Raw genomic sequence first — 12,069 nt, forward strand, 5'->3', positions numbered from 1 at the left:
AAAATTGTCAGGCTAGCTAGGGCGCATGAGAGAAGGGCACACGATGTGGATCAAGTGAAGTGCATTAAAGACGAGCATGGAAAAGTATTGATAGAGGAGACCCTCATTAAACAGAGATGACAGTCATACTTCTATAAACTCTTGAATGAAGAAGGGGACAAAGAGATTGTGTTGGGAGATTTGGAACATACAGGGAAGAGTGACGATTTTGGGGGTTGCAGGAGTATTACGATCGAGGAGGTTAAGGGAGTTGTTCGTAGGATGCGCTGGGGAAGAGTGACCTGACCTGACGAGATTCTTGGGAAATTTTGGAAGAGTGCGAGCTCGGTAGGTTTGGAATGACTGATTAGGTTATTTAATATCATTTTTAAGACGGTAACGATGCCCGAAGAATGAAGGTCGAGCATAATAATCCCCATATACAAAAACAAGGGGGATATCCAGAGCTGCAACAACTATAGAGGTATCAAGTTTCTAAGTCATACTATGAAAGTGTGGAAAAAAATGGTGGAGATGAAGGTGAGGAGAGGCGTGTCTATTTCAGAGAACCAGTTCGGATTTATGCCGGCACGCTCAACTACACAAGCCATTCATTTTATGAGGAGACTGGTGGAACAGTATAGGGAGAAGAAGAGGGACTTGCATATGGTATTCATCGACCTAGAAAAGGCTTACGATAAAGTTCCACGATAGATACTATGAAGATGTCTGGAGGCTAAATGTGTACCTATGGCGTACATTAGGGTGATCAAAGACATGTATGAGGGTGCCAAAACCAGGGTAAGGACAGTAGGAGGGGACTCAGAGTACTTCTCAATTATGATGGGGTTGCATCAAGGATCAACTCTCAGTCCATTTTTATTTGCCTTGGTAATGGATGGATTGACGCGACAAATTCAAGGTGAGGTGCCATGGTATATGCTTTGCGCGGACGACAGAGTCCTGATCGATGAGACTCGTAATGAAGTTAATGCTAAGCTAGAGGATTGGAGACATACCTTGGAGTCTAAAGAATTTAAGCTGAGTAGGACCAAGACAAAGTACTTAGAGTGCAAGTTCAGTGACACACCTCAGGAGGTTGATGCGGAAGTTAGGCTTGGTGACTAGGCCATCCAAAAGAAAAGTAGTTTCAAGTACCTTAGACCTATCATAAAAGGCAGCAGGGAGATTGATGATGATGTCACACATCGTATTGAGATAGGGTGGATGAAATTGAGGTTCGCTTACGGTGTGCTATTGTAACATCCCCTAAAAACGTTGTATACAGTGTTTCAATTTTTGCCTAAACATGATACAACCTCTGTATTTTGGGTATAAATTTTCATACGAATATCCAAATTTAGTGATTCAAATTTCTGAGTAACCACAAGAGCATTACCTACAACTTTTATGAAGACCATATTTTAATATTCAGAGGTTAAGTAGGTCAAATAAATTAATTTTTGTAAGATAGGATGCTGTGACGGAAATGAGTGTTTATAGAAGAAAAATCATTTCTCACTGTAGGTTTATCAAAATTGGTTGATTCTTGAACGATATGAAACTAGACTTCCATATCTACAATTTTATGAAGGCACCAAATTCTAATAAGGAATTTATCTTATTCAAACGCAGCTTCCAAAAAGAGTATTCTGTAAAAAATAACTCATTTCACCTACCATAGAAAGATTTAGATACATTTGACATCACTCATGACATAAATTGTCCTCCATTTAACATCATCCATGACATCAATATATTCCACTAAATTTTCAAATTTTTTATAATTATTTTATTTATTGTTAGGTCCCTCTTTTCCATCTATAAACACCCACCTTATTTCCTCATTTTATTCATCAAACTTTCTCAAGCAAATTTTCTTTCTATACACTTCTTTACACATTCTCAAATATAGTTTTAGTTCTTAGTAGTGAAGAAATACTATTCCGGTGATTCATATACTCCGGGTAGTACATAAAACGTTCCGGCAAGGAGAGAAGCTAGGACTCAAAAGTGTTCATTAAGTCTTTCGGTACCAACTAAAGCTTCGGTTCCAGGTATGTAAGGCTTTAATGAGAGTATTCCTTCCACTCTCATGTCTAAATTATTTTGATTATATGATAAATTATATTTATTTTCTTTAAGCTCTACTCTAAGTTATGTGTGCGTTTATGCATAAGTTTTTCTTACTATGTTTTTAATAAAGTTTGATTTGAAAGCTTTGACTCCAAATAAATGTTTATGAAAGCAATATCTATGATAAAAAAGGGAGTCTTATGAAATGATATGAATGATGGATTCTTTATGCAATAAGGACAATTCTTGCATATTTGAATTATCAAATGTTTTAATGAGCTATTCTACCAAATATGATGTTTGAATTCTCAAGTTATATGCTATGAATATTTTGAAGTATTAAACTATTATGTGGGATTGACTTAGCACCGAATGAGACATTGAGGTGGGATTCGGTAAGGGAATCCTAGTAGCAACCCCTTGTCTCATTAATTATGTGCCAACATAGGAGTCCTTGTAGGCTTATGCTAATGAATCCATAAATAGCCCTTAAAGTTAAAGTTAAAGAAATGAATGAAGTTGGCGGAGTTCTACCTGGCAAGTAGTCTCCCCGGCCAACGTAGGGGGTTATGTTGGATTCCATGTAATAGCTCGCATGGTCTTAAATGTCGGTTATGGTTATTTTCCCACAAAATGAATGTTTTAAAGGATATCCATATGATTTATTATGCATGTATTACATTATATTCCATATTACATAAATGTTATAATATTTCCTCAATGTTCATGCATCCTTCCATACTTATTACATTCAAAGTACTAATGCATACTCTTTTGCCTATGTAACACCCCAATTTATTTTTAAGAATTATTTATTTATTTTTTTAAGTTATGTTTTTGGATGATCTGACTTTAGGAGGGCATAACCCTATCAAAATTTGAAAATTTGGGAAAACCCATAAAATGAAAGTTGTAGATAATTGAAATACCTTTCCAACCATAGGTCATGGGCTTATATACGACATCGGAATAAAAAGTTATGGACATTGCAAGGCTGAAGGGTCAAGATGGGAAGAAAATTTGGCCCAACCCGATTCCAAATCGGGTCAGCCCATATTTCTTACCATGTAAGAGATAAGTTCAGCCTTATCTCTTTCCTTTCATTCAATATACTTCCAGAACACCATAGAAATATAGAGAGATAGAGAGAGAGTGAATTAAAAGCTATTTTGACCCAAATTCGAGTCCCGATTTCCGAAGCTCGTGAAGAGAAAAACGTTGCACGTTGTGTTGTCTTCATTTTGAGCTAAAAATCAGAGAAGAAGGAGTGTATTAAGGTGGTTGACTTATACTTCAAGGTAAGATTTAGTTGTTGTTTTTCCTTATTATCAAGCTTGTTTAGAGATTTAACGGATTAGAACGGAGAAAATAGTGTTATAAACTTATTTGTTGCTTTGTTGGAATTTATGGATTAGGGGATGTTTTAGTTGGATTAAATGGGTGGAATTAGTTAAGTTATGAAGTAGAATGATTGTTTATATTGTTGTTGATGCTCTTGATAAGTTCTTGTTGTCGAAATTGGGGGAATAAACTTTGGTTGCAAACCCGTTTTTGGTTGGGACTGCTGTTAGTAATTGTAGTATAACTCCTTGTGTAAAACTTAGTTTTGAGTGATTCAAGATGTTTTGGAAAGCTATTTCATAGGGATATAACATTTATTTAGGATCCAAAATCCAGTTTTGCTTTTATTGACTCGAAAAAAGGTGATGAAGTACAGGGGAGGTGCTGCCCAGATTTTGGTCTAAAAATCCTACATGGACTGCTGTGGGTATTTTGAGCATATCTTGTTGTACATAATTGCTGTAGGGGTGATTCAAAGTTGTATATGACCCTAAGATATATATCTATAACTTTCTTTGAGGACACAAAGCCTAATTATCCCATTTACCCCTTCGAAACTGAGCAGAAATACAAGACAGTAGTGCTGCCCAGAATTTCCGTTTTGATACTTTGGGTTGATTTTCAGAAATTTTATGTTTAGTTTCGATATGCTGGAACTTTTAAACTTAAGTAGATATTTGATTGTGTATTTAAGGTGTATATTCTCTTATACAAGCTAAGAGGAACTGTTTGACGAAGTGGATTTTGGTTGATCTATGACATAGAGAAATTGAACTCCGCGAGTGGTGGTAGAACTTGTTGTATGCTAAAACGCCAAGGTTCGTGTATAAACTTGAACTTGAAATATTTTATTTTTCAAAAATTTAAAGTATTTTATTGGGTTGTTTCCTTACTCCTTGTTTTGTATTTTGGTATGACTATTATCTCAAGTATTGCAAAACTTTTGTTGAATCGCTCACTTGTACGAATTGCTTGATCATTTTGCATTCTTGTTGGGAATTTGTCCTTCTTGTTACGGTGACTTGTCATCGATATTGGCATGCCTCTCGATTCAGATCTTGCCCATCTTGACTTTGGATTTGCATTTCGTCTTGACGATGGATTTTCGTCCATTTTTGAGTACGAGTGAAAAGCCACTTTCAACATGATCTTTGATCTTCTTGATATTGGGTGACGACCCTTCTTGATATGGACACTTCTTGATTTCGGGGCTTCGGTCCATTTTGATATTGATTGTGCTTAGTGTGAAGGCATGACGTACATATGGGGTGAAATTGATTATTTGACTACTCTTTTGAATTAAATTATAAGCATTCTTAGTACTTAAGCCTTTGAATATTAGTATTGATATTTTGAAAGTCTCTAAGATTTGTATTTGATACTTGATATACTTGTTCACTTGGATATACTTGTTCACTTGGACTTAATGCTACCTTATTGAACCGCTTATGATGAAAAGGGAAATTTAGAATTTTTAATGGCTCTAAGTCCAAAGGTTATACACCACTAAGCTTTATGCTTAGCGATAGTTGTTTCCTATCGTAGGTGATATGCAAGGCGGGATATGAAGATGGTCATGTGGAGTAGACTTTTTGGGAGCTCTTTTGAAGATCACATATGCAAATACATCTAGTTTTTGTATATTATTTTGGGGACTTGTACATGATACATGTGTGACACTTATTTACGAAATTTTGAAGGCTTGTAACTTAAACCAAGTGACTAATTTTGTTATTTTAGAGTGTGCTTTTAACTCAAGTAATGCAATGTACTAGGTTATATTTTGACTTGTCATTATGCACGAAGGAAGATAATATTTTTGTGATAATTACTTATTTGAAGTTTTGTGTATTTTATGGACCTGCAGTATTGTTGAATTGGAAATCATTTTTTTTAAATAAAACTCATATATCTTATTTCAATAAGTTTTCTTTAGGGTAAAATAATAGAAATAATTAGTTTTTGTTTCGTAAGTGGTATTCTCCTAAAAGGGGATGCAACAGCCTACATGATATCACCATGTAGGGATCGGTGCTCCTCCTCGTTCTCCTCCACGTGGCTAGTTGATATTCCATTGAAGACTACTTTTGGTGAGTTTACATATTCCGGGAACAATACTCCTTTATCTTTCTAGCTTATGATATGTTAAGATATTTTATTATGACATTTTTTCTATTATGATTAAGGGTGAGCTAGAAACTTGTCTTAACCCCATTAAATCTAATAGTTAGAGGTATTGTTGGACATATGTAAGTTGAAGATTTATTATTATGATTTCCGCTTGTCTATTTATCATTATTACCTATGAAAGGCTAAAAGAATGCTAAGAGGCTTATTTAAGATACTTTCGGGTTCCTCATTCGCCATTTCACGTCTAGGCCCTAGGCTTGGGTCGTGACAGCTATGTGACAAGAAGGTGCCTGCACAACTTAAGGGCAAGTTCTACAAAGTGGTGGTTAGACCGACTCTGTTATATGGGGCGGAGTGTTGGCTAGTCAAGGTCTCTCACAATCTCACGTTCATAAGATAAAAGTTGCTGAGATGAGAATGTTGAGATGGATGTGTGGGCATACCAAGAGCGACATGATTAGAAATTAGGCTATTCGGGATAAGGTAGGAGTGACCTCGATGGAAGACAAGATACGGAAAATGCGACTGAGATGATTTGGGCATGTGAAGAGGAGAGATACAGATGCCTAGTGCGGTGGTGTGAGAGGTTGGCCATGGATGGTTTTAGAAGAGGTAGGGGTAGGCTGAAGAAATATTGGGGAGAGGTGATTAGACAGGACATGGCGTAACTACAGCTTACTGAGGACATGACCTTAGATAGGAGGACGTGGAGGACCCACATTAGGGTGGAAGGTTAGTGCATAGTCTCGTTATTCTCCCTTATTAGTAAGTGCACTAGCGCACTATAATTTCTTGTGCTCTGATTTCTATTATTATATATTACTTTCTGTATTTTGATTACTTTATTTTATCTGTGTCGCTCTTTTTATTTGCTTTCCAATATCGCTTTAAACTTCTTAGATCTAACCTCTTTTTATGCTTTTATTGAGCCGATGGTCTTTCGGAAACATGCGTCCTACCTTAGTAGGAGTAAGGTCTACGTACACTTTATCCTCCTCATACTCCACGTTGTGGAATTTCACTGGGTTATTGTTGTTGTTGTTGTAACCTTGACATGTTTACATCACTTGTTACACAAAATTCCTAAATACTTCTGTTCGTTAATTTAAAAATTAAAAGAATTTTATTATTTAATTATTAATTTATTTTTATTATTAATCATAGTTATTCTATTCGATTGTTTTACTATTTTTGCCGTTCATTTTTATTTGTTATTGCTTGACTTGACATATACATTAAGAAAATAATTATTGATATAGATATTTTATTATATTATTTCTATTAATTGATGTTTAAAATTAGGTCTTGGACATAATTTAGAGAATAGTATTTAATGTTAAGGATAAAAAAAATTAAAAATTGTATTTTGTTAATATGTTAAAAGTGACAAATAAAAATAAAAATCTATTTTAAAAATAAGTGACAAGTAAAAGTGAACGGATGGAGTATCTTTTTTATTCCATTTTAAAAAGATGACTCTTTATATTTTTTGCAACTTTTTAATACTATTTTTTCACGTGATGTATTTAAGATCACAAAATTGTTCGATGACATTTTGATACATTTGACAGATTTTTAATTTAAGACCACAGTATTGGTGAATACTTTAATATATTTAACATATCTTTAATTTAAGATCACAAATTTAAAAATCTTCCTTATTTTATTAAACTTCCTATCAAATCAATATAAATCAAACAAATTAAAACTAAAAAAATACTACCTTAAGGGAGTATTTCAGCGCAATATTAGAAAAGTGAAATCGGAGGAGAGAGTGTAAACTTTAAAATTTTCTACTAAAAAAAATTCAAAGAGGTCGTTTCGTAAGAGATACTAGAGAAATAATATTGATACTAGCTCTATTATTATTTAATTTCTTATTTGCTAGTAATTATAGTCCATCTATCACTAATTCATATATTAATTATATATTAGTGATATATTACTCTATATTATAAGGGAAAATGAGAGGAGCTTGGGGTCGAGGATTTTTTCTCTCTAATAATTTACATAATTTTTGACTCAATTAAATTTCTCCACATTACGTATTGAAGAATCTTGGCCAAATTCATTGGTAACCTTCAAAAATTGGCACCAACTTTCACTTAGACACTTAAACCAGGAGATGTTCATTTTAGATACTTCAAGCAAGGTCATGATGTGTCATTTTGACACTTCGTGCTGACTTGACATATTGCGTGTGTTGCACTCATTTTGAGCGCGTGAAGAGTTTTTTTTTAAAAAAGAATATTTTTTTATTTTTTTTTCTTGTTCTTTTCTTCTCCATTTTCTAAACGTTTTCCTCCATAGCTTTGAACCTTGATTTTGTAATCTCATTGTCATTGCCTAGATCTAGTTTTTGTTTTTCTTCCATTATTAATTAGTAATTGATTTTTTAAATTCCATTTGCAATAATATACTCTTTCTATACATCATAACTCACTATTCCTGTTTTAACCCTTTGAGTTTACTTTTTCGCATCAGTATCAGAATCAGCCATGGCGGAAAGTTCCACTCTGCTCAAATCAGATGCTATATTCGATCAAATGAAACTTTATCTTTCTACCTAGTAACTGTTATAGCTCAAATCACATACGATCCGACCCAGTTCAAAGGTAACAAAGACGTCGAATTTGAGATTACATCGGCCTACTGGGTACTCCCCAAAACGCTAAACTTGAAAAAATCGTCATGACAACCCTTGTAATCACCAAATAGTCGGAGAAAATCGCGATGACTATTTCTCCGACTACACCGGTGGTGACTAAGAGTTGTGACGGAGAGAACAAAAATGCAATCTTCAACACTTGATTTCAACATTTAAACCTAAAAATTGGCAATATAAACTAACATAACAGTTAGTACTAAGTAAGAATTAAATGAAAATCAAGAAAAAATGAACTTTCATATTCTTACCTAGGATTTTGATCGTTGAAATGAAGAAGAGAAAATGAGTTATTGAACTGAAGAAGAGAAAATGGAGTTGAAGATCAACTTTTGACCCTTTAAATCTTGAAGCTATATGATGTGTAAAGAAGACAGTGTTGGCATAATATAATTGGTCAACTAATCAATGTGGACGAAAGTGTTATACACGCTCTTGACTCTAATTTTAGATTATTTAAAAAGTGTCAAAATAACACATCAAGACCTTACTTGAGGTGTCTAAAATGAATATCTCCTGGTTTAGGTGTCTAAGTGAAAGTTGGTGCCAACTTTATGGGGTCACCGATGAGTTTGACCAAGAATCTTATTAAATACATAGCTTTCAGGATCATTGAATAATCGTTTCACTAGTCAAAAAGTGTAATCACATACAAAGATGAACTACACCATATAATACCACAGTCTAAAATCGCACCTTGATGCAGATTCATTCCACACTTTTCGGAGAAGACACCGTCAAAAAATCTCCAATAGAACTTTTCAGAAAATAGAGAAGGAAGAAGCACAAGAAGTGTGTGTTCTTTTTGGTTTTTAGAAAGAATGAAAAGATACATTGGTTTCTCCTGTAAGAACTCTTTTATAGTCCTAAAGAGACACAACAATTCAAATAGTTATTTATTTTCTATAAATAAATATAATAATTATATATTATTTATATATTAATATTAATTCGAATTGACTCACACGAGTGACCCGATCCAATTTCCTTCGCTTATAAACTGAACTTCATAAGAGTATTTTGTGGCTTTTTTACTGAAGGCTACGTGGGGCAACTCTTGAAAAACAAGTTGCTGATTGATTTGCTTTTAATTATCATTAAAAAATAGTCGAAAATTTTGGTGCAAAATTTTATTACTTGCTTCATTTAATTTTACTTGGAGTTTATATTAAAAATTAATATTTCATTTATTTTGAAATTTTAAATTTAATTATTATAATTTTATGTAGTTAACATTAAGGAAGCATGAGGAAAAAATTAATGTAATTATCTTGATTTAAAGGCAAAGGAAGTAATATATATTATTTAAAAATTACATTAAAAAACACTATAAATCACAATAATTAACAATTTAAAATATATTTTAAAAAACATATTAAAAATTTGATTGACTTTCAAAATTTCATGCGTGCCACTTAAATCGAGACAGATAAAATAACACATATTATTTGAAAATTACTTTAAAATTACTATAAATCACAAATCATGTAAAATTTTTTTGACTTTACTAATTTCATCTATTATATTAAGTACACTTTCCGTTTTAATTTATTTATCTTACTTTCCTTTTTAGTGTGTTATATATTTAAAAATTATGAAGAACGCGGTACTATAAATCATAATAATTAATAATTTAAAATATATTAAAAATTGTCTAGCTCTCAAAATTTCACTTATGCCACAAAAGTTAGGACAAAGGGAAACATATATATTATTTAAAATTTACGTTAAAAGTACTATACTATAAATCTCAATAATTAAAACACATATTACAAATTTGATTGATTCTCAAATTTTCACATATGCCGCATAAATAGGACAGAAAGAGTAACATATATTATTTTAATTTATTTGTCTTATTTTTTTTAGTATGTTATGTATTTAAAAATTATGAAGAAAACAGTACTACAAAATACAATGTTTAACAACTTAAAATATATTAAAAATTTAATTAACTCTCAAAATTTCACACGTGCCACAAAAATTGAGACAAAGGGAGTAACATATATTATTTAAAAATTATATTAAAAATATTATAAATCACATTACAATAATTAACAATTTAAAATATTTAATAATCATATAAAATTTAATTAACTCTCGTAATTTTATTCTTGCCATATAAATTAAATTAAATAAAATAATATATATTGAACCCATACTTACATGGACTCATATATGAAAAGGATGAAGCATTTTAAATAAGGATAGATGTAAATTTAAGTATCGAAATGTGCAGGTCGTTAAGTAAGTATCAGCACCTTGAAAAGTGAAAACTGAAAAGGATGCAAATATACAAGGAAAAAGGGTCATAAAAGATGTCGTTAAATTATGTGAAATAAATAAATAAATTTAAAAAATATCTTTGTCATCAATAATTTGATCTAAATATATCTTTGATGTTGATGGTTAGGTCCAAAAATACCCTTATTATTATTAAATGGGTGAATAATACTTTTTTTTGAATAATTATATTAATTATTTCAAATATACCTTTACTGTTGATAGTTTGATCCAAAATATTCCTATTGTTACAAAATGGGTGAATAATACCCTTTTTCGAATAAATATATTAATTATTTTCTTTTAAATACACCTTGTTTTAAAATAAAAAATTATTTTTAAAGAACTTTATTCTTGTTTTCTTTCTTTTAAATCACTTTAAATAATTGAAATGTAGGAAATAATTTTTTTCTTCATAATCTCATTTTATTAATTAAAATAGAATAATTTCATGTATCATTTTAACAGATATTATATGTCATATATATAAGACCATAGTAAATTCATCATTATTTTAATAATGATAAAAATAATTATAATAAAATAAGAAATAGTTTATATTTTAATTTTTTATGAATTGAAGTACAATAAAACATTTGGTAATAAAAAATATTATTTGAAAAATATGTATTAAAAAAGCTATATATTTATTTTAAAAATGATATTATTAACCCATTAAATAACAATAAAAATGTTTTAAATTAAAATATTGACGAGAAAAATATTTTAGATGAAATTATAAACGAAAAATATTATAATTTAAGTACATTTTTTATCGAAGGAATATACAATCAATTTACAAACGTGAAGCGAGATTTTAGATAGGGTCCACCAAACAGAGGAGTTACAGTAAATTGCAACTTTTTTTTTATAGCAAATAGAGCTGCTTCATTTCGATAAAATTACAGACGTACCCTTGTTCATATACAAACGGTAGAATTCATTTACCATTTTAGTAAAAGATTACTGATGTTATTGTCATTAAGACCTCAAGTGCAAGTTTTTAATAGGGGTGCACGTTCGATTTTTCGGTTCAATATTGTTAAAGTTTGATTTGAATTTTTAGTAATCTGTTTTGAAAAAATGTGCACCATATTTTAAATCAAATTTAAATGGTTCGATTTTTTTTTACTTCGATTCAATTTATTTTAGTGTTTTTAAAATAATTTTTTGAAAAAATTAACTATGATTATTTTATATATAACTTACTCATTAGTCAAAAGAAGAGATTTTTTAGACTATCTATATTTCTTAGGTGAAGTTTATCGGGTACTTGATAGAAATACAATATTGGTAAACTATTTTGATTATGTCTTTGTTCCAAATTAGTTATATAGGTAATCTATATCTTTTTCACTTTATTAAGGTAATTTCAATATTTCATAGAGTAATTTAAAATATACAAAGACTAGAAATATAAGTACTAAAACTCAAAAATAAAAAAAAATTAGTCTTTTGTAATGAAAGCAAGAAACTTCATTGGGTGAAGAGCGCAATGAAAAGTGAAGAGTGACGAGGGAGTGAAGCCTGAAGGCAGAAGGGCTGGAGGGTGAGCAGTAAGGGCTCTAAAATTTGGGCAAAATTTAAAATGGGTC

General features: G+C 31.1%; 1 long non-coding RNA gene across 2 annotated transcripts; it reads left to right on the forward strand.

Annotated features, from left to right (window-relative positions):
- Positions 1 to 3,211: 3,211 nt before the first annotated feature.
- On the forward strand, positions 3,212 to 5,190 carry LOC129900598 (uncharacterized). 2 transcript variants are annotated; one of them, XR_008769651.1, is made up of 4 exons: positions 3,212 to 3,353; positions 3,773 to 3,823; positions 4,091 to 4,214; positions 4,942 to 5,190. It is a non-coding gene; the product is annotated as an uncharacterized LOC129900598 (long non-coding RNA). The 2 variants fall into 2 exon arrangements; XR_008769650.1 differs by lacking the exon at positions 3,773 to 3,823.
- Positions 5,191 to 12,069: the final 6,879 nt, after the last annotated feature.

The sequence above is a fragment of the Solanum dulcamara genome, chromosome 8, assembly GCF_947179165.1.
Source record: "Solanum dulcamara chromosome 8, daSolDulc1.2, whole genome shotgun sequence".
NCBI classification, from domain to species: domain Eukaryota; kingdom Viridiplantae; phylum Streptophyta; class Magnoliopsida; order Solanales; family Solanaceae; genus Solanum; species Solanum dulcamara.